General features: G+C 41.7%; 1 pseudogene across 1 annotated transcript; it reads left to right on the plus strand.

Moving 5' to 3' along the window:
- The first annotated feature begins 21,114 nt into the window (after positions 1-21,114).
- Positions 21,115-22,390, plus strand: LOC105531174 (annotated as a pseudogene). The gene has a single exon (XR_001004753.1). The product of XR_001004753.1 is annotated as a 26S protease regulatory subunit 6A pseudogene (transcript).
- Positions 22,391-23,823: the final 1,433 nt, after the last annotated feature.

Below are 23,823 nucleotides of genomic sequence, written 5' to 3' on the forward strand. Positions count from 1 at the left end.
AAGCCAAGTACTTGTGATATCTGGTCTGCCAAGGGGTCCTCATTCCTGATTTCAAGGGGCTTCTCTACCATGCTATGAATTTGATCTAGGGCCCGCAGGGTTCATCATAAGCACCTCATGAAGTACTGAGCTGACTCCTCTATGAAGGGGGACTAGTATGGTCTCTGACTGCTGCAGTGGTTAAAAATGAAGCAGGTTTGTACATGGCATGGACTATTTTAATGATCAGAAAGGCCAAAAAGTCCTGGGAAGTTAATTAAGGAGCTCATTTTCAAATGGAGCCAAGCTGGCAGAAGGTAATTAGAGAAAGGGAAAGGACTTAGGAATAAAAGTGTTTTGAAAGCTTGCAGACATTGTCTGTCATGAGTAAGAAATGGGATTGGGAACTCTAGAGGCTCACAGAGGTTAAAAAAGATAAAGAAATGGAAGAAGAGGGCTCAAGGACATGCCAAACCTCCTTCTATTGGGAAACTGTGTTGGTTCCTTATTTGAAGTATGGGGTACTTGAGGGGCAAGGAGTTTTTGACAAATAAAAATCTATAAAGAACGGGGCTTGAGGAGAAACAGTCACTGATGTGGAACTGAGGACACAAAAATACTCACTTTCTCTCTGTTAGAACAAAGCCATTCCCCCTCGCCAGGATCTTTGATAGATCTCAATAAGAGAATCAAAAACACTGGGCCCTCAGCCCAGCAGAAGCAACCAACTCACATGAACCAATTAATTACAACCCCCGCTTGGTGTCTGTCTTCTTTCTTTCTGGCTTATTTTCTATCCACCTTGTGTCACTGAAGGCACAGACTGATGTAGATTTCCTTACCCCAGTTAGAGGCTTGTGTTGCCAAGCAATATGGGAATTTATTGATTGACCAAAGTAGGAATATATTGACTGATGGAGGGGAGAAGGCTGTTGTTTTTTGTTCATGACTTTCAAAGAAGTTGACTTAGAATAATTGGATCTTAGAATTGAAAATAGGAACCTTAGGGACTGTGTAGTCCAACTTTTCATCTAATGCAGGTAGTACCCGAACAGAGGACAATTCAGACAATTTTGGAACACTCAGAGAGGTAAAACTTAGCATCTCACAGCATTGTCCACTTGATTTATAAACTCTTCACCTATTAACCATAATATAGCACCTATTGTGTAGTGGGCACTGGTGTGAGTCCTTTACAATCACCAAGTTATTTGTCCAACACTAATTTTATCCCTATTTTACAGATGAAAAATTGAGACACGGAGAGGTTAACTGACTTGCCTGAGGCCACACAGCTAGTAAGCGACAGAAATAGGACTGGAACACAGGCAACCGGTCTCCAAACTGTGCACTTAATTACCAGCTTTGCTGTCTCTCTGATAACACATCTCTAGTAATTAAGGGTTTTTTCCTTTCTTATTTTGCGTCATCAAAATTGGGCGCTTGCAATTTCTTCCCTAGAGTTTTTCATGTCATGATTCATCCATTATTGTCAGACACATCATTGTGTCTTCCTGTCGTCTTTCCTTCTGCTGGTTGGTGATCCTTAGTTCTCCCAACAGTTTCTCATGTGGCATGATTTCTATCCTCCAGGTGCTTCCTCTGGCTGTGAAAAGCACCTGAGATTTAGGGTCAGCCCTACCTGGGCTGGAGTCCCAGCTTCCCTACTCCTAGCTGTATATGCTTGAGCAGATAACCTGCAGTCTTTCTGAGCAGAGTGTCCTCTATTTGTGAAATGGAACGAATCCTAAACTCCCTGGCTCATTGTGAAGAGTAAGCAAAGGACAGGACTCGTAGTGTGAGCTCCATAAAGGGGAATTATTACTGTTGTTGTTATAAGCAATGACAAATCCACTCCCCCAAAAGGACCTGTAGATTCATGCAGTCCCAGTAAAAACCCTGGCAGGCTAATTTGAAGAAATTGACAAGCTGATTCTAAAATTTGTATGAAAATGCACAGGATCCAAAATAGCAAAACAATATTGAAAAAGAAAAATGTTAGAGGACTCACACTACCTGAGTCAGGGTTCTCCAGAGGGACAGAATTAATAGGATATATTTATATATGAAAGAGAGTTTATTAGGGAGAATTGGCTCACGCAATCACAAGGTGAAGTCCCATGACAAACTGCCTGTAAGGTGGGGAAGAAAGAAGCCAGTAGTGGCTCAGTCTGAGTCCATTCAAAAGCAGGGAAGCTGATAGTGCAGCCTTCAGTCTATGACTGAAGGCCCAAGAGACCCTGGAAAACCACTGGTGTAACTCCAAAAGTCCAAAGGCTGAAGAGCCTGGAGTCTGATGTCCAAAGGCAGGAGGAATGGAAGGAGGCATCCAGCACGGGAGAAAGATGAAAGCCAGAAGACTCAGCAAGCCAGCTTATCCCACCGTCTTCTGCCTGCTTTGTTCTAGCCACACTGGCAGCCAATTGCATGGCGCCTACCCACACTGAGGGTGGGTCTTCCTCTCTCAGTCCACCGACTCAAATGTCAGTCAGCTCTGGCAACATTCTCACAGATATACCCAGAAACAATACTTTACCAACTCTAGGCATCCTTCAATCCAATCAAGTTGACACCTAATATTAACCATCACAGCTGCAGTAATAAAGATAGTATGATACAGGCATAAAGATAGACAAATAGATCAATGAAACAGAAAAGAGGGTCTAGAAACAGACCCACACATCTACAGTCAATTGATTTTTGACAGACATAGTTGATTTGACAGGAAAGGCCTTTATCAGTTGGTGCTAGAAAAAATGGATATTAATCTGTAAATAAAATGATCCTTGATCCTACTTAGCTCTGTACACATCAAAACCAATTTGAGATAGTTCATAAACTTAATGTAAAAGTGAAACAAAAAACTTGAAGAAAACAAAGCAGAATATTTTTAAGATTTTTGATTAGTCAGAGAATCATGTACAAAAAGTACAAATCGTAGAAGAAAATAAGACAAATTCGAAATTATCAAAACCAGACTTGTCTCTTCATAAAGACATGTTATTAAGAAAATTAATAGGCAATCCATAGACTAGGAGGAAATATTTGTAATACATAAAAATCAGGCTTTAAAATGAAATATTTGAAGAACTCCTACTAATCAATAATAAAAGATGAATCACTCAGTGAAAAACATGGGCAAAAGACTTGGAAAGACATTTGATCTACAAATGGACAGTCAAGGATTTAACATCATTTGTCACAAGGGAAATATAAATGAAAACCACAATGGGATACTATTCACAGCCACTAGAATAGCTAAAATCAGAAAGACTGACAATGCTGGATGTTGGCAAGGATATGGAATGACTGAAACACTTCTAGAGTACTAGTGAGAGTATAAAGTGACACAATTATCTTAGAGAACTGTTTGGCAGTTCTTATAAAGTTAAACATACATACCCTGTGACCCAACCAATTTACTCTTAGCTACACAAGAGAAATGAGAACGTGTGTCCATAAAATGACTCATATGAGAATGTTTGTAGCAGCTTATTCATAATAATCCCAAGTTGGAATCAACCCAAAGGTCCATCAAAGGGGACGGATAAACAAACTGTGGTATGGTTGTGGGAAATGGAATAATACTCAGCAATAAAAAGGATTAAAAACTCAAGATATGCAAAATAATCTCCAAAACATAATAGTGAAAGAAAAATCCAGGAAAAAAACATACCTCTTCAAAATGATTCTATTTACAAGAAGTTCAAGAACAAACAAAACTAATACAGAGTGATGGAAATCAGAACCGTCATTGCCTTTGGCAAGGGTGGTTGGGAATTGACTGGAAGAGGGCATGAGGAAGCTTTCTGGGGTAATAGACACATTCTATATCTTGATTGTGGTGATGGTCATATGGGTAGACACAGTCTTCAAAACTCATTAAATTGAACACTTAAGATCTGGGAGAATTCTACTTACATGTTAAGAGGCAAATGGTAGCATCTGAAACAGAAGATATTATGACTTACTATGAACAGTGACTGCAGTGGTTTTTTTATTCTCATGATTTGAACTTTCTGCTTCTATTAATATCGACTGAGATTATGTTAGCTTTGTTTTTCTTTTTTGGCAGCTTCATCACACTCTTTCCATTTATTGAATTTGTGGCTAATGGTAACTGCCAAGTTTCTCTTCTTTTTAGACATGAATTGCTGCCAAGCAGGGCTCCTTTCTGAAATACCTGCTTCGTTTGTCTAAGTGGGTGTCTATATGCAGCCCTGGAAGGAATGAATAGAATTCAGATAAACAAAGGTGGGATTTCTGAAAGGAGTAATGCTGTAAATAATAAGAACAGATTCCCATTAAATAGTACCCAGTGCTGGGAGCTCTTCTAGGGCTTCACACGTTTACCCATTCAATTCTCACAACTCCATGGATAGGTGCTATTGTCATCTGCATTTTCTCCATGGGCTGACTTGAGGTACAGTGAGGTTAAAGGACTTGTCCAAGGTTATATGGCCAGTGAGGGGTGTGGGTGGAGCTGGAGTTTGAGTCCTGGCAGCTCTGATGCCAAAATCTGTGCTTCTACCACCTATACTGCATTATGCCTGGCCCCTGGTTTGCTTCTTCTGTTTGATGTATTGACTGTAATTGACCTGGGATTTGATCTGTCTCTGGTTAATCCTCTTACAATAGCATGAGCCTAAGTCACTCCCCTAAGGAACATCATACCCAGAGCACTTTATGAATCCTTTATGAGAATTCTCTTGTGGAAGAACCTGTTTATGAAGGAACAACTGGGTTCTTTAGAAAAGTGGCCCTCATGAGCTCCAGACATCATTAGAGGTCCAGCACAGTCCTCTCTGCAGTCTCTCTTCATGCACCTAAGTGTAAAGAATTCCTTAAATAGCACCCATTGGCCATAAGGTACATGATGCTATTCTATGTATGCACCAAAATCAACATCAGTGGTATAATGTCAGATAAGGGAAGCACTGCTTGGTAGCAATGCGTGCCCAAAAGGAAGAGAAACTTGGCAATTATCGTTGGCCACCGATTCTATAAATCACAAGAGCGTGATGAAGCTGTTAAACACAAAATCAAAACCAAACAAAACTTCACCCAGTCTCAGTCCACATTAATAGAAGTAGAAAGTTCAAATCATAGCATTAAACAGCCCTGCTGCACTCATTACTGTTTAGAGTAAATTTTACCATGTTCAATTTCAAGTATCATTATTTTTTAACTTGTAGCTAGAATTTGCACAGATCTTAAGTGTTCAATTTTAAAGCACAGATATTGGCATCAGATCTTAAGTGTTACGACAATTGCATTTACCCATATAACCATTACCCCAGTTAAGATATAGAATGTTTCTGTTATCCCTAAAAGTTTTGTCATGTCCCCTTTCGGTCAGTTCCCATTCACCCCAATGAAAAGCGTATGTTGATCCCGAGAGACAAGAAGTCTGCCGGACCAGATTGGGATTTTTCTTTACTAACCTTTCTTTACTAAGTACTTTGTACATGTCACAAACCCACAGGAAAGGTGTCTTGGAAGTGGGTGGCATAGGCTGGAGACAGCTTGTTGCAGAGACAGATCCAGAGATATTACCAAATGGAAACACGAAAAGCTCATCTCCACTCCCAGCAGCCAGTCCTGGATGACGCTCGCCTGTCTCTACAATCGTGACTCTGTCCTGCTCATCTTGTTTCTAGACTAGTGGCCCCAGGGAGTCTTGCTAGATCAAAACATAGGTTTCTGGTTTTACGTCCCAAAGAAAGCTGCCAAGAGCATGTAATTAACTAGAAAGTTCCAGGTGATGATTTATAAGTCTTATTTAGACCTTTACAATGATCTACTTTCTTAGTGGCCTGTGTTGAATTGGCTTTGGTGGCTATCCTTGGGTTGCTTTAAGTGGGACAGAAAGAAGACATCCATCATGTTGGATCAGGAGGCACCCCCAGGACATAGCATAGTTTTAGATATGGGGGAGATAATCCCTAATATATGTGCTTGTTTGAGAAGCCCTACCTAGGTTATCTCTGGAGCTCTGTCATAGTTCAGCTGTGTATAGACACTTCTTTGGGCTGGAAAATCCTCGTTTGAAAATTGAGATTAATGCCGTCTCTCTATCGCAAGATGATGGAGAAAGTTAAATGAAATATTAAGTAGTTAGAGCTCTGAAAATATATAAAAGTGGCATGACATTAGGAAGGATCACCTATTAAAGCATCTCTGTCTCCTTGAAGCTGAGCTGGGGGGAGAAACAAGCAGTGAGATTTGGAACAATGAAACAACGTTTTAGTGCCTCTGTGTTTAAAAATTCACCCTTACATGTTCATCCTTTTGGGTTTTAAAAGCTTCCTGGGACTTCATGGCCCCTCCAACCACCACCACAACACCCCTTTCTTCCCAGCTAAAACTGCCAATAAACGTTAGACCTTAAAACTTGATCTTCTAAATGGAGTCAGCTGGGTTTAATATTAGATACCTACTGCATGCCAAGCACTGTGAAGGTAATAAAAATAAGCAAGAAATAGCAGCTGCCCTCCGGGAATTTCTAACTTGATCACATCACTTACAGCAGGAGAAGAATCCCAGACAAACAGTCCTCCCGTTTCATTCACTAACCAACATTACTGGTCTTCTTACCAGTTTACCTTGATCTGTCTTGGCCCCTGCCTTTTCACACATTAAATAATTAATTCTGGAGTTTTCTCTCTACAATGAGCAATGGCCTGGTCAGGAAAAAAATCGTCTCATGGACTTCTAAGGAAAAACGAAAAACAAAATGACGGTGTCTTTTGAAGTAGTCCTAAGTAAACTATGATTCTGTGTTCTCAGTTTATGGGTAGCTTTGGTTTAAAACATGTCCATATGCCTTTATCTTCATAACTCATGCCTTAGGCTGTCCCTTCTTTACAACTAAACTTCACATTTTATTTGGATTTCACTAACTTTTTCATTAATGACCCCTTTCTGTTCCAGGATTCAGTCCAGAGTTTAGCAATCCACTTAGTTGTCATGTCTCCTCCGCTCTGAGTTTCTTGGTCTTCCCTTGTTTTTTTCATGACTTTGGCAGTCTTGAGGAGTACTAGTCAGATGTCCCTCAATCTAAGTTTGTCTGATTATTTTTCTCATAATTATATTGGGGTTAGTGGGTTTTTGGGGGAAGGAACACCACAGAGGTGAAATGACCCTCTTGTCATGTCATATCAGGGGATACATGATATCCCCATGATTGGTGATGTTAACCTTGATCACTTGGTTATGGTGTGGTGTTTGCTTGGTTTCTCCCCTCTGAAGTTATTATTTTTTCTCTTTCCATACTCTGTTCTTTGGAAGAGAGTCACTAAGTCTAGCACACTTTAAGTTTCACCTCCTGAAGCAGGGTGTATCTGTATGTGTTATTTGGATTGATATGATTTGAACAGAATTAATATTCAGCCTCTCTATACAGAACCACTGAACTTCACACTACAGGTCATTCTCACTGTATACCTTGAGAACGTTAGCTAATTAATCATAATAAGAAATTATAACAGACTCTCACTAACTCTTACTTCACTGATCTGTAAATAGAACAGATTTTTTTAAAACCTATCAGTCTTTTTACCTCACTTCTAAACTGAGATTTGTATAGCTAAAAGTGGCAGTATATGCTTAATCCATGAAATCTATGTCTATGAACATATTTCATTTTTTACTTTATTATTATTATTATTTTGAGATAGAATCCCACTGTCACCCAGGTTGGAGTACAGTGGTGCAATCTCAACTTACTGTAACCTTCGCCTCTTGGGTTCAAGCAATTCTCGTGCCTCAGCCTCCCAATAGCTTGGAGTAAAGGCATGGGCCACCATGCTTGGCTAATTTTTTGTATTTTTAGTAGAGGCAGGGTTTCACCATGTTGCCCAGGCTGGTCTCGAACTCCTGGGCTCAAGCGGTCCGCCTCCCTCAGCTTCCCAAAGTGCTGGGTTTACAGGTATGAGCCACTATGTCTGGCCTGCTTTTATTATTTTTAATAGACACATAATAATTAGATACTATAAATGTATTTAAAAGAGGTTATCTGTGGAGCCTCAGCCTGAGTAACTTTCCACAAACATTTTACTTTGTGTTTTCTGCTTCCCTGAGGAGTATCTAAGTCATTTATAGAGAAGTATATTTGTGAAAATAGCTTGGATTTTAATCTATATGTTATATTACAACCTCTAAGTGGAACATCTTACTGTAAGGGGTGCAAAGACAATTATTACATATAATTAGGTAATATCTTCATTCTCAAAAAAACCCAGTCTCTTTATGACTTGGTTTCTAGTAGAACAGGGTTTAGTTTCAGATGAATCTATCTTCAATTCTGTCCAGTAGAAGCCACTGTATTTGATACAGTTTGTGTATTCCAATCATTTCCCCATATGTATATGCGTCTATGGTTCGCCCCAACCACACTGAATGTTTGGAGAGAACAGTCTGTGACTTCTACCTTTGTCTCCCAGTGACTAGCCTGTGGCATCTGTAGAGTTGTTGGTTGTTTATCCAACATCGATGTGTGCCTTTCCTTCTATCCAACAGAATCCCGATTTATTCAGGAACCTCTCCCCTCTCCCTAATCAGGCATCTCAGGGGAAACTGACCCACACGTAGCTCCAGGGGCAGGTCTGATTGTTGAAGGTATTCCTCCTCCTCACTCATGATTAGCCTTGAAAGGGACACATGGCCCCATACAGCCCATGTAGGGAGCTTGCTGGGGGCTTCTGAGAAATTTTTCTCCATCTTAAGACAAAATGACAAGGAGTGGTGAGGTGGCTTCTCTACCTGTAGACACTGTCATGCATAGCCATGACCATCAGAGCCACCAGAGCTGCCCACCTCCAGTCAGGGCACAAAACCAGGAGAATGTCAGGGGAACCATGGACCTGTGCTAAGCTGAGGCTTCCCATTTGTGAAACTATAATAAATGTACTTTCTGTTTTAAGTTCAGTTTCCTATTATTTGCCGTCAAAGACTTCCTTGGTGATATATGTTTATCAATAAGTATATTTATTTGATTGATTTTAGTGTCAAAGGACCTCTTAGAAAGAAGAGGATGATTTTAAAAAATGAAAAAAAAAGTCACTAATTCACTTTAGGAAAGGAATTTCATCCTAGCTAGAAATTTTTAAAGAATATGTGGTTTTTATTCCTGTTCATTCCTTGTTCATAAACTTGTACATTAAATGTTATTTTAAACTTTAGTATTATTCATGATTTGAAGATAAAATTAAAAAGTGGTGGGCACAATGGCTCACTCCTGTAATCCCAGCACTTTGAGAGGCCGAGGTGGGCAGATCACTTGAGCCCAGGGGATTGTAACCATTCAGGTTTTGAACATAGTGAGACCCCTATCTCTGTAAAAAAAAAAAATAAAAAAATAAAAAAAATAAAAAGAGAGAGAGACATAATGTGAGACCCTGTCTCTATTTTTAAAAATACAAAAATTAGCTGGGCATGGTGGCTCATGCCTGTGGTCTTAGTCACATGGGAGGCTGAGGTGAGAAGATCGCTGGAACCTGGGAAGCGGAGGTTGCAGTGAGTCGAGATTGTGCCACCACACTCCAGCCTGGGTGAGAGAGCGAGACTCTATCTCAAAAAAAAAAAAAAAAAAGAAGTTAGGGTGCCATTGATTGGTCTGTTTTGTTCTAGTGTGAAAATTGCCTGGCTTCTGGAAACCGTGAAACAGTATAGATTGCAGCCTCCTCTGAAACACATGCAACTTTCTCTACCCAGAGTTATTTTGTCTCAATCCCTTCCACCCCTCCTTCCATAGCTGCACCACTTCTCTTCCTCTTTCTGTTTTGGGTGTCCTCCTGCAGGTGGTTGTCCACTGAGCTGTGTCTTCCCAGATGCAAAGTCAGCTTCACCTGGGTCTTTTGAATAGAATGTACCCCTCCAGTACTGCAAGCTTCACCTGGCTCCTTCTCGGAGATCCTATTTACTGCAGTATGGTATCAATTTATGACTATTTTACTTCTTATTGAGACTCTGTGTGTGATGTCCATAGGTATTCAAGCCCTGGAATGTTGTTTCTCACCATTTCCCATCTTTTGCTTGCTGTGGGTCACTAGGCACATTCTGCACTCTTAGTCTTCTTCCTTTGTCATACCTCTTGCCTTCCATGGAAGCTCATTTCAAGGGCTTTATGAAAATAGCTTTCTTTTCTCATCTCTAGTGGACACTTGATGCTTGCGTTCCCTCTATCCTGCGGAAAGGACCCATTATTTTGATATTGCAAACCTTAGCCCAGTAAGTAAATTTGTTTTTTCTCTCCAGTCAACAGCCCAGTATTTCCTAGCTGGTAAGATCCAGCTTTATCTCACACATTTTTATAGTGTGTTTCTTAAATTATATTTCTCAGAATATAGTTCCTTAAGGTGTTCTGTAGAAATATGATTCCACAGACAACATAATTTGAGAAATGCTGCAGATCTTCCCAGAGAGTCACCATGCATATTAGTAAGTACATCATAGGTCCCAACAAACCCTGTATAAAGACAACTGTTTAACTTATTTAACTATAATGCCCTCCACCTCTGCTTCCCTCTTGCCTTCTCCCAACAAGGTCTATTCAACAGCCTATTAAACTCACCCAGTAGAATTTACAATTCCCTGAACCCATTTGGGCTTTGCTGCTTCTAAGCCTTTGCTTTTGGGGTTTCTTACTTGGAACATCCTCCCAGGCTATCTTTGTCTATCAGAATGACCAGCCCTGCCCCCTGAGCCTAGCTCAGATGGTGACGGTGTGATACTTTGCTTTAAAATATTTCCATATTAAAAAGTGCAGCAGGGATGTAGGCATAACTGAACTCCAGTCCACAAGAGGTAAGCGCTTAGCATTTGAAATATCCTAATCAGGAATCAACCTTCCAGAGGTAGTTATTCAGCATTCTAAGTATGCTCGAAATCTATACCAGAGGATTTGTAAATTAGCACAAAGTATGTGAGAAATGAATTTTCACTGGTGTGAGGAGTGATGTTCAAGATCAGTGATTGGTTACAAAGATTGTCTAGGCCACACCCCCTGCATGAAGGAGATATAAGAATCAGCAACCCCATTCCCTGGGTTCAGTACTGTGCTCTAGGCCAACTGCCTGAGGGTCTCAAGGACCCTGCTTCAGGGAAGACCTCTAGTGCCTGAGTCCTCTATAATCCTGGAATATTGCAGCCTTCTCAGATGTTGGGTGTGGGCTGAGGTGTCAGAGGGCCAAGATGGGGACTTCCCTGAGCTACAAAAACTGCTCACATGACTATGCAGGCTTGCTAATAAATTTCATCCAAGACCTGCTTAAACTGTGTCTTACCTCCTGGTAAGGAGATAGTGGAGAGGGGCTGCATCACCCTCAGCTAATCTAGAGGTTACAGATAGTTACTACAAGAACCCGAGGAGCAGATGTGGCCGGTCAGCAGACAGGTCAGTCCCCCTTGGGCCATGACTGCTGGCCCAGGCCCCTCTCCGGTCATTTCTGTTCTCAAGGTGATGCTGACCAGGGTGAGAAGTCATCAGTCACCCCAGGGCTCAGCCAGCTCCACCGGCTTGCATCTCCCTGGCGTGTCTTCTGTCCCAGAATCAAAGTGGCTGCATTAGGGAACTGTAAGCCACTAAGGTACTTGGTTAAGGGACATCCACATCTCCTCTCACCCTGTGACCACAACAAAGAGGGACTCTTGCCATGCTGGTTTCCTGCCTGTGCCCTGCCTTCCTCATCCTCCTAAACTCTCCTACGTCTACACACACACATTATTGGGGTTCCTGCAGGATCCATGCCTATACCAGCAAATGTGACTCTGTCATTCCTCCAGAACCTGATTTTCCACATTAGCCCAATGTGGTCAGTCCTGTCTGTGCCTCTGAGTCCACATCTGCAGAATGGGAATAAAGCAGTATCTCCTCATGGGCCTGCATATCCAAACTAGTTTGTATATCCAAAGTCTAGAACACTGCCTGGCATCTTGTAAGCACTTGGTAACTATTCGTTCTTCCTTTTATCTTACTTTCTTCTTAAAAAATTATTATTATAGCTTTGTCTCAACAGGTAGGTTCATTGCACTGGTGTGAAATGAACAAATTCAGGAGGTTGTAATAGCCTTCTATTAACCAAGATAGATATCACAAAGGGATAGATATCACAAAGACCATGCACTAATGTTCACTTCTTTACTCATTGGGACCCTTACTTGGAACTTATTTCCTCCTGGTTTACAAAGAGTTCTAATGAGCTTGATTTGCTTCCTTACTTCACAGAAGATGAGAAAAAGCAAATTAGAAGGAATTTGAGGCAGGCATACCCAAACCATCAAGGAGTGACTGCTGATGGTGAAGAAAGAGTCATAGAAGTATAAAGACAAGCCAAAAGAACCTCAAATTCTGGGATCATTTAGGTAGGAAAAAATAGTCCCATGCCTCAGTACTTCTCAAACCATGTCATTGTTCTAAAGCCTAGTGTAATGGTTGATGTTTATAGTGATGGTCTTGAGTTATTGAGAGATGATTAACTGATTTATAGCATGCTTTGTTTAATGAGGCAGGAAAGTATGTGATATGCTTTAGAACTTCCAACAAAGTGGTGAATGTTAGAGTTTTGAAGCTAAGAGTGATCAGTCATGCTCTTGTTGTTTGTTAAAACAATTTATATAACATACCCAGTTCTCACTTCATACCGGATAAATGAAGCGTCACTTTCCATGGTTAGTTATAGCAGTTAGTAATTGCAAAATACCCCCTAATCCATGAGGTATAAGCTTGCTTACTTTATTAGAAAAACAACTCCCAAATCTGACTCTTGCTAAATCCTAAAGAGTTTTATAGATACATGTGAGAACAGAGCATGTAGAATAATCGATCTGAGAAACAGACCGGTACTTGTAAATAAAGCAGCCCCTTTTCTAAGTTCTATTTTTAACTTCTTTTGGTCTTGGTCTAGAAGACCTTATCCACTGTTAGGTTTTGCTAAGTTTGAAGCAGATATATTTTAGTATGAGGGAAAGGGCATGGGTATTTCATGGTGTTGCTGTGCTCAAGTTTCCCTTGGCTGTTAAGAGCTGACAGTCTCAAGAGTGCAATGGTCCAGAGCAGGTGGCTTTGCCCCACTGGTGACTGGGATGTGATCCAGTCTGTACTCTGACTTGTCTTGTGCAGAGACACATAAATTCATCAACAGGTAAGGAATTTGAGGGTCTGTAACAAATGATAGTGCAAGAGACAGAGCCTTAAATTAAGGAGAAGAGGGTGTAGGAGGGTAGTAATTACAGCCTGACATTACTGCCATAGCCTCTGCCACCTACTGAGCTCTCACTATGTACCAGGCCCTGTGCACACATCAATGCTTTGATGCAGATGCCATCAACCCTACAAGGCAGATGCTTTATATAATGAGGAAACTGAGGCTCAGAGATGTTAAGTGACTTAAGTACAGTCACACAGCTAAGTACAGAGGAGATCAAGTTGACATCCAGATCTGTCTGCCTCTCCGGGCCATGGTTTGAACTACTGGATGGGCGCTGGGAAAACATCTTTTCTCTGGGACCAGCTCAGCCTTGGTCTTTGCGCAGAGGAAAGAGGCAGCAGAGGGCTCCCAGGAGTATTCCTGTACTGCTCTGAGGGAGAAATGCCAGGGACAAAGGTTTGGATCCATTTGGAAGGGACCTTGAGGAAACATTGGTTATATTACTTATCCTAGAGGTGGGTCCTCTGCTCTAGGGCCCAATAAAACCAGTAAGCAGTGGGAGCTGCTCCACCTTGCAAGAGAAACTCTTTACACTCCTGCTCCTATGGCCAGTGTGTCTGTCCTCAAAAGCTTTTCCAGGGTCACTTTTAACTGGGCAGTTTGCTGATCTCCTTAGATATTCAGTTCAAGACTGAGGTGGTTTTCATTTGGGGTATCTCTCAGAGGGCAGCTGTGCTGTCATTTCTCCCAGGGAACAAGAAGCAGGACGTAGAGGGGAGGAGGACCCATGGCCCAGCTTCCGTCCGGGGCAGGCCTTCCCTGGCAGAGTGCCTGCGCTCGTTCCTCCGTACAGCTCACCTGGCTGCCACTCTCCTGCTCCGGCGAACATGGCAGCCTCTGTCCCATGTCTCAGTCTGGTCTCAGTTCCTCCTGGATCTTCTTGTTCTTTAGGTTAGTGGCAGTCAGACAGAAAGATAAGAGGTCATGAGCTCAAAGGGGAAGAGTCATGAGGGCAGACTCTGGCTTGGTCCACATGCTTTGGCAAGGCATCCTGAACCACAGGAAAGTCTGGGCTGCAGCAGCAAATAAGGGCTTACGTTTCTCACGGAGTCAAAGAAAAAGGAGGTGATGGGGACAGGGGTGGCAGAAATAACAGGTATCATGATAAAACAAGAGCACTGCAGAGAGAATGGGAATGTGCCCTGGAGTCAGACAGACATGGGGAGAACCCCGCCTGCCACTGGCTGTGTGACTATGGACATGGTCTTAGTTTTTGATGGAGATTTGACAGATATAAGCAAAGGAATCCTGGCAAAGAACAGTGGAGGTGTATTATAGACCAGGTGAAAGGGGCCAGATTTTTGAGGGTCTTAAGTGTCAAGCAGAGGTGTTGGGATTTTGTCTTTAATACACTAGGGATCCATTGAAGGTTAGTGAGCAGGGATGTTGCCTGCTTAAAGTAGTGCTTGGGTGAGATTAGCCTAGCAATGTTACATTCCATTTACATTCATGCCTGCATCTGGAAAAATAATGCAAAAATGCTGCCCTATCTATTGGTAGCCTGGGATAACTAACAGTGGTCTTCAGTGCTGTCTACCAAATATTTCTAATTTTCTGCCTTCTGGGAACATAGCATTGCATTTTCCTGTCTGCTTCAAAGTTAGGTGTGACTATGTGATCTACCTAAACCAAGGCAGGGATTGGCAAACTTTTTCTTAAAGGACTAGATAGACAATATTTTCAGCTTATGGGCCATATAGTCTCTCTTGCAACTACGCAACTTTGCTGTTGAAGTACGGAAGCAGTCACACAGTGCAATGGAGCACGCATAGCTGTGTGGCAGTAAAACTTCATGTAGAAAAACAGGCAGCTGTACAATGCGTGTGAGCAGAAGTGACACTTTTGGACAGAAGCTCTAAGAGCTGGTGCCCAGTTCAATGGCACTGCTGTAATCCTGGAGGCACATGTGAAAGTTCAAAGCCTCTGTCAGGCTGGGACCCCAAGTGACTACATGAGCCAAGTCCCTGTCAATACAATGCATGTTGCACGTGTAGCATAGTTAAGAAATAAACCCGGCAGTGTTAAGGCAGTACGATTTTGATGCTGTTTCTTACTGCAGCATAACCTCTCTCTGCAGAATGATACAGTATCATCTTTGTATGCAAAGCATCACATCACCATTCTTTCAGTCCTCGTCATTACAGCTGACATTTACTAAACACTTACTATGTGCCAAATACTAATGGTGGGGGGGACTTTACCAACATCATTTCAATAATTCCTTCTCACAACCATATGACGTGAGTGCTGTGATTATACCCATTTTTGAAGAAAAAGAAAATGGAATTTTTGAGAGGTGAATTAACTTGCTTACAATCTCACAATTGACATGATCCACAGTGGCCCGGTCACAGGGCAAGAATGAAGAATCATGCTTCCAGAAAAGCGCTGCTCTGAGCAGTGGAGGTGAGAGGAAATAGCCCGGAGGGATGAATTGGATTGGCAGTCTGACCACACAGTAAGAGGACCACGTGGAGATTGGCAGATCCTTAAGAACTGCTCCCAGTCATGTACCCATGTATTTCCATCAGTCATCCAGAGCCAGTTGTCATCTTTCCATTCTCAGCCATGTTCATGTCTTTCTTTGAAAGGAAAAAATAATTTACATTCTGGAACTGTCTTAAGAAATTGTGCTACTGTCCTTCCTGGCCTGAATAAGCTGTGACTGTCATCTCTGATGGGTTTAAAGCCAATTTACCAATCTTGTATTGCAACAGCCTTCCTCTATTGGACACTGTAATAAGAAGTCACATAATGAGTTCTTATAATTCTCAAGAGCTACCATGGAAGATACTATCCATTATGCTATTCAATATTTCTTACTTAAAGTCTCATTTAATTAAGTTTTCTATTTAGTATCATGGAATTTTTTCAATAAAATTATACCTTTCCCTAATCAAAAATGAGCATTACATAAGCAATTACATTTCCCTTTTTACCTTGCCCGTTGGAAATAAGGATTTACTTGATACTTGAAAATATAACTGTTCTGACTGAGGATCATGGTGGAAAATCTTTACTCATTCTTCCCCTGCTTCTCCTTCACCCCTGTGGGTTCAGATATCTGTTTCTGACTTTTAAGTTTTAAATGTATAAAATTTTATTGTAGGTCACTGAAAATCCTTCTTGGAAGTAGATAAGATGTCAATTATAATTTATAACTTCAGTAGGCCATGTGATAGCAAGTCAGTGAGTAGCGTGGAGTTAACATTCCGAGCTTCCACTTCCCTCTTCCTGGTTGAAAGTTCCTGTTGTTTATCGTCTAAGAGTGTCATCCCTCAGTGTGGGAAACCTTTAAGATACAGATCCACTTCCCTTTTTTACAATGACAACTCAAAGCATTATCCTTGTTCTAAACTTACTTCATGCATAGACCAATGATCCAAAAAAGAGATTTTGGGGGCCGTCAGATTTGATGAAATTAGTCACAGCAGCAGATGCTTTTTATCAAGCACTTGCTTGTCAGACATTATACTGCCCATTTTGCATGCTGTATTATGTTTACCCTCCAACCTGTGAGATATGTCTTCTTATTGGGCTGGGGAAACTGTGGCTCATGTAAGTAAAGTGACTTGTCAGGACACTCAGTCAAGGAGAGGCTCATGCAGTCAAGGAGATTTAAACACAGGTGTTTTGCCACAATCGATTCTTGATGATGATGATGATGATGTCAGGTACTGTTCTTCTACATGCTAGGTACTATTCTAAGTGCAATGCTATGTTCCCAGAAGGCAGAAAATTAGAAATATTTGTACTATTCTAAGTGATTGATATTGTATTAATATCCCTATGACAGGTTCTGCTACCACCATTTTACCATGGGGAAACCAAGGCACAGAGAGGTTAAGTAACTTGCCATAGGTCACATAGGTAGTAAATGGTGGAGGGAGGATTTGAATCTAGACAGTTTGGCTCTAAGGCCCACTCGTTTGCTATGCTGCACTCTCTTTGGTCTTATCGGTCTATAGATATGGTGGATATATCCGACAGAAAAATTAAGATCTTGGATCATGAAGCCTAGATCCTAGTTCCCGTTCTGCCAAATACTATGTGCCAAGTAGTACAGATAGGACTTTACCAACATCACTCCAATAATTCCTTCTCACAACCATATGACATGGGTACTATTATTATACCCATTTTTGCAGAAAAAGAAAATGGAATTTTGCAAGAGGTGAATTAACTTGTCTACAATCTCATCACCTCCCTTCTGTACCAACCAGGGTCATGGTTAGAAGACCAGAACCACACCATTTATTTTAGCAGAGTTTAAGGAGGGAGTTGATTAAACAGGCATGGGAGGCCTACCCTGAGGTAACATAGAGATATAACCACAGGAAGCAGCCTCCACCCCCAAGGCCAAGGGAACAGAGGACAGAAGCTTGGAGAAGTGGGGCTCATAGAACCACAGCTCAACCTTCAGAGGAGGGACCATCACTTGGCTGGTGTTGGTATCTTAGGTCCTTGGAGGAGGGCCTCCCAGAGCAGTGGCTCAGACCTTGGAGAACAGGGTACTGCCAGAGGCTGCTGGTACCTCTGAGGGGTATGGTGCAGCTGGTTCTGGGAGTGTGGGAAAATGGGAAACCAGAACCAAGTTCAATGCCAAGGTGAAGAACCACCACTGGGTGAGCTACAGGAGCAACCCTCCTCCTGCCTTGCATCCTCCCTCCAGTGCCCCCTGTTGGCAGAAACTAACACAGAGCTAGTCGTTAAGGAGCACTGTGATTTGCACGTTTTCTGATTTCTAGCCCAATATAACTGAACAGAGACTAGAAGGGGTTGTTCAGGGCTGAGAGACAAGAGCTTCATAAATGGTAATCGTTCTTCTGCTGCCATTTCTTTATTGATAAAACGAAGACTGAACAGATGGTGTGCAGGGAGCAAATGATACTCCCGTTTAATCACTCTCCTGGGCTTCTATCACAGTAAAAAAATGTAGCTTATCAAGTTCTCCTCTCCTCCTCTCTTTCCACTTGACAGTGAACATCTTGAGGCCTAATATGTTATTTCTCCCAGTACTTGTCTAGTGCAAAGGACAGTTCTTGGTGAGGGCTGCTATTCTATGCTTGAACTATATAACTACCAGATTTGGACATGTACTTAAGTCACCAACTATTGAATGATCATAGAGGGTGTGCCCAGCCCTGGACCAGGGACTGCGGAGAAGAAGGACATGCTTGAGGCATGGACTGGCTGTGAATGAACTGACAGTCTTCTTATATGAGTGACATGAACCCAACAAGCAAAGAGCAGGTTCTTGCTTATGTGACAAAATGTCTCAAATTTGGGTAGGTTCAGGTAGAGTTTGAGTTTAGGAAAGGGAGCACGATCACATGACTTGGAGTAATTGTTTCTTACCAACATCCAATATACTCACTTGGAGACACCATTTCTCCAAAAGCATGTGTGTTTAGAAAAGCTATTTTATTCTGCCATCTCTAGAGGATTCCATGCACATCCAATAACGTGCAACTTCTCACATTTTAAAAAATTAAGGTGGAGATATCAAGAGAACATTCAGAAGTTACTTGTTCATGGCTGCAGAAAATCTGCAACAGAGAAATCACATTAGGAGCAGCCCTGGGTGCATCTTCACAGGCCTCCACCAAATGAGTGAGCACAGCTGACCTTTTGCTAGAAGGTGTCACTGAGCTCCTTATCTAGGCCCAGACCAGAATGTAACCTTGCAGATATGATCCCATGGGAGAGCCGCCCATCTCTCTGACAGTGGGAACATTGTTTCCTAGCCTCAAGGAAGGCTTCAGGGAGTCATTTAATGACGCAGCATTTGATCTTCAGGGTTTGCAGAGAAAGATAAAGTGGCCCAGAGGAAATGAAAACATTCCTCTGGAGTCACCTGCCTACGTCAGCAAGATGCAGGAACATTGGATTAAACAACTGAGAAGTACTCTGATGCTTGCTGGATTCTTTGAGATGATCACACCATTGACATCACTTTTCCTGATCAGAATACTAACTCTTTATGCAGGAATGGGGCTGTGTTCTTTACACAGAGCCCTCAGGCACACTCCATAAACTTTAAAGATCGAAGTATGAGTTACATAAAGCAAACCCCAGGAACCTGAAATGCATAGCTTGACAGAGTTTTCACATGTTTACACTATGTGACCAGATAAGGTCATAGACTATTTCTAGTACCCTAGAAGACTTCTTTAGGCTCCCTCCTAGGAAGCTCTCTTCACCCTCCCATTCTGACCTTAGATTACTTTTGCCTGATCTTGAATTTTATATTATATGGATTTTAGAAGAGAATACTCATTTATGTCTGGATCTTTTGCTGAATATTGTACAATTTCATTTTTACTAATGGAGAAACTACATACAAGTTCAGAGAAGTGTTATGACCTGAACAAGGTTTTACACCTGGAGTCCTACAATATTTTCCATTTCACAGCTCTTTTGCTATAATCCATATATCCAGCCATCCATACATCCATTCATCTAAACCTATCATAAGCAATGGCTTTGTGTCAGGGATGATTCTAGGTCTTGGACATATAGATATGAGTATGTCACCCCTACCCTCAGGGAGCTCCCAGTATAGTGGGAGAGAAATATCTCAGGTGCATAATCAAACAGGACTTGTGAGGGCATAGAACAAAAGGCTGTATATTTATGTGCATGCTGAGAGGAGGAATCTGTGACTGGAGGGCTCAGCATGGAAGGGATGACATTAGAGCAGAATTGCATTCTTGGACATTTTTCTTGTTTTTTCTTGCCAACAGGGATGCAAATTCTAAGAAGACAGGATTGGGGTCATCTTCTGTGTATATCCTATAGCACCTTGCAGTCATGGAGCCAGCAGGAAATTATTGCTGAATTCATAGCCTACAACCTTTAAACATTGTGAAATGTCTTCTCTAAGGGTATGAGTAGTACACCTAGAATCTTCTAACTCTTAAGCAGAGAATGACAGGTTACCATCTTGAGTTATTTGATTAGATACTTAGAAAGGTTATAAAGATCTTTAGCAAACAACAATGCCAGTTTCTGCAGAGTTCCTGGTGTGGAACCCTATAGCCAGAGAAACATAAGGCCCTGGATGAATCTCTGAAAATCGTGTCTGCCAACTTGCTTCTCTAGGTAGGTGAGAACTTGTTCAAGACTTTTTCATCTTTACAGGACATTAGAAAACACACTGTGGCAAACACATCCTAAGGTTACCCGCAATGAACATATCCCCTTTATAACCCCCCTGTATAATCCTCTCCCTTGATAATGGCAGATCCTGTGCATCTAACCAATAGAATATGGCAAAAGTAATGGGATGTCACTCCTATGATCATGTTATGTTATAGAAGACTCTGTCTTAGCAGACAGGAGAGAGTGTCTCTTGTTGGCTTTGAAAAAGCATGCAGCCATGTGTGAGAGGGCCTGAGAAGAGAGCCACATGGCAGGAAGCTGTGTGTGGCCTCTAAGACCTGAGTAGCCTACAGCCAGTAGTCAGTAAGAAGCTGGGTCCCTAACAGCTGCCGGGAAATAAATTCTGCCAACAACCTGAATGAGCTTGGATTCTTCCCCAGTCAAGCCTCCAGATGAGAATGCAGCCCATTTGACACTTTGATTGAAGCCTTGTGACCCCTGAGCAGAGGACCCAACTAAATTGTGTCTACATTCTTTACCCACAGAAACTGGGATGTCATTAATATGTGTTGTTTTAAGCTGCTAAATTTATAGTGATTTGTTACAAAGCAATAGGTAACTAATACATGCACTTACATGCAAACACTGATTGTGTCAAAACAACCCTTGTGTGACACATAGTTCTACAGAGACTGTAAGTCTTATATACACCATATATAGGTTGTAGAATAATAACCAATGAATTATTTTTATGATTTCAATTAGCATTTTACTTTTATACTATTGTGGGCTCTGACTTATCTAAGAAGTAAAGCAAGTGACTCAGCAGGAGAAGATGGCGACCATGTGGGATGAGGCCGAGCAAGATGGAATTGGGGAGGAGGTGCTCAAGATGTCCATGGGGGAGATCATCTCACACACACCGATACTGGACAGTGAGATCAAGATCATGAAGAGTGAAGTGTTGAGAGTCACCCATGAGCTCCAAGCCATGAAGGACAAGATCAAAGAGAACAGTGAGAAAATCAAAGTGAACAAGACCCTGCCATACCTTATCTCCAACATCATCGAGCTCCTAGATGTTGATACTAATGACCAAGAGGAAGATGGTGCCCATATTGACCTGGACTCCCAGAGGAAGGGCAAGTGTGCTGTGATCAAAACCTCTACACGACAGACGTACTTCCTTCCTGTGACTGGGTTGGTGATGCTGAAAAGCTAAAGCCAGGAGACCTGGTGGGTGTGAACAAAGACTCCTATCTGATCCTGGAGACGCTGCTGACAGAGTATGACTTGCGGGTGAAGGCCATGGAGGTGGATGAGAGGCCCACGGAGCAACACAGTGACATAGGGGGTTTGGACAAGCAGATCCAAGACCTGGTGGAGGCCATTGTCTTGCCAATGAACCACAAGGAGAAGTTTGAGAACTTGGGGATCCAACCTCCAAAAGGGGTGCTAATGTATGGGCCCCCAGGGACAGGGAAGACCCTCCTGGCCTGGGTCTGTGCCATACAGACTAAGGCCACCTTCCTAAAGCTGGCTGGCCCCCAGCTGTGCAGATGTTCATTGGAGATGGTGCCAAGCTAGTCTGGGAGGCCTTTGCCCTGACCAAGGAGAAAGCACCCTCTATCATCTTCATTGATGAGTTGGATGCCCTCGGCACCAAGCGCTTTGACAGTGAGAAGGCTGGGGACCGGGAGGTGCAGAGGACAATGCTGAAGCTTCTGAACCAGCTGGATGGCTTCCAGCCCAACACCCAAGTTAAGGTAATTGCAGCCACAAACAGGGTGGACATTCTGGACCCCGCCCTGTTCCGCTCAGGGCGCCTGGACCGCAAGATCGAGTTCCCAATGCCCAACGAGGAGGCCCGGGCCAGAATCATGCAGATTCACTCCCGAAACATGAACGTCAGTCCTGATATAAACTAGGAGGAGCTGGCCCACTGAACAGATGATTTCAACGGGGCTCAGTGCAAGGCTGTGTGTGTGGAGGTGGGCATGATCTCACTGTGCAGGAGTGCCACGGAGCTCACCCACGAGGACTACATGGAAGGCATCCTGGAGGTGCAGGCCAAGAGGAAAGCCAACCTGCAGTACTAGGCCTAGGGTGTGCCGGCCGGCCCCAGTCTCATGGCTGAAGTGCGCAATAAAAGGTGGTTTAGGGTCAAAAAAAAAAAAAAAAAGAAGTAGTAAAGCAGGGCATTGCATTGTTTAGGACATAAGTTTAATTGCCCTAAGACAGACCCTAAATCAACCCCTTTTCTAACATTTGTATAGCTCAGGGCAAGAAGCCAAATGAGTGAAATACCATGTCTAAGTAATTAAAAGTTATAAATTACTGTTTAATGTATTCTATTCAACTATATTGGCAATATACCTTTAAAATGACATGTGGAAAGCTATGGTCTTGATATCATTGAAAGTTGGCAAAATGTTAAAGGTAATAGAATTTATTATTATGTCTGTTGGGTATTCTGCTAATGGACAATGTTTGGATGAAACAATCAGATATACATATAATTCATAAATTATATATTCTATAGCAAATTTTCCTGCCTTCATTTCAGAATAATCCTTAATTAATGTTGTTTAATATAACTAGTGTTCAATTGTCAGTAAGGACCTGAAAGACTAAAAAGTTAAATGTGTGTCACATTTGAATGAATTACCATCAAAATGTAGATTTAAACTAATAAATCAAAATTAAAACATTCTAAATTAATATTTTTTAAAAGTTTTCAACAGTATTTAAAATATCTAAAATTTAAGATCAAAACACATGAATAATACCAAACTTTAAATTAAAATTTAAATAAGGTTGAAATTGTTACTTAATTTTTAAAACACTTATTTGAATCATTATTTTTATAAAAATAAAACTATTTTTAATTCTAACTTTTCAAGTATATGTAGTTGCCAGTGTAAAGGATCAGTTTCACCTGTATCAAAATATCCCGTATACCTCATAAATATATACACCTACTACGTACCCACAAAAATTAAAAATTTTTAAAAATCAGTTTCACGTGTCACACATATTATCTCTAGACCTATCTAGATGTGTATATATTTAAAGGTTACAAATTGTTTAATATTGCAAACTATTCCATAACTTTCATATGTAACTCTTGTGGTTATCACATGGTACTGGTAGAATCAAGAATTGGAAGATGAATAGAATCAAGAAAATAAGGATTCTTCCCTTCTGAGAAGCAATACTTCTTGGTTATTCAGGAATCTGTTACATTGCTGGTCTCTGAGGGAGGAGTTGATGAGTCAATACTTAAGGGCTGGCACTGCTCAGATTCTCCCTATACTCTTGAGTCTGTCCCTGATGTTGGCGATGTCACAATCCCCAATCTTTCACAACAATTGGACACAGTAGCCTTTTGTGTTGTGGACTAGGGCAAGAGATGTGGAGAAATGTTTCCCTGGAGGCTGACCGTTAGTCACATAAGCGGATGTTCAGGTGCCCACTCGCTTGTGCTGTGTTGGTGCCCAGGACTGGGTCCTGAGCAACTGGGTGCTCGTGC

Source organism: Mandrillus leucophaeus, unplaced genomic scaffold (assembly GCF_000951045.1).
Source record: "Mandrillus leucophaeus isolate KB7577 unplaced genomic scaffold, Mleu.le_1.0 Scaffold87, whole genome shotgun sequence".
Classification (NCBI taxonomy): Eukaryota; Metazoa; Chordata; class Mammalia; order Primates; family Cercopithecidae; genus Mandrillus; species Mandrillus leucophaeus.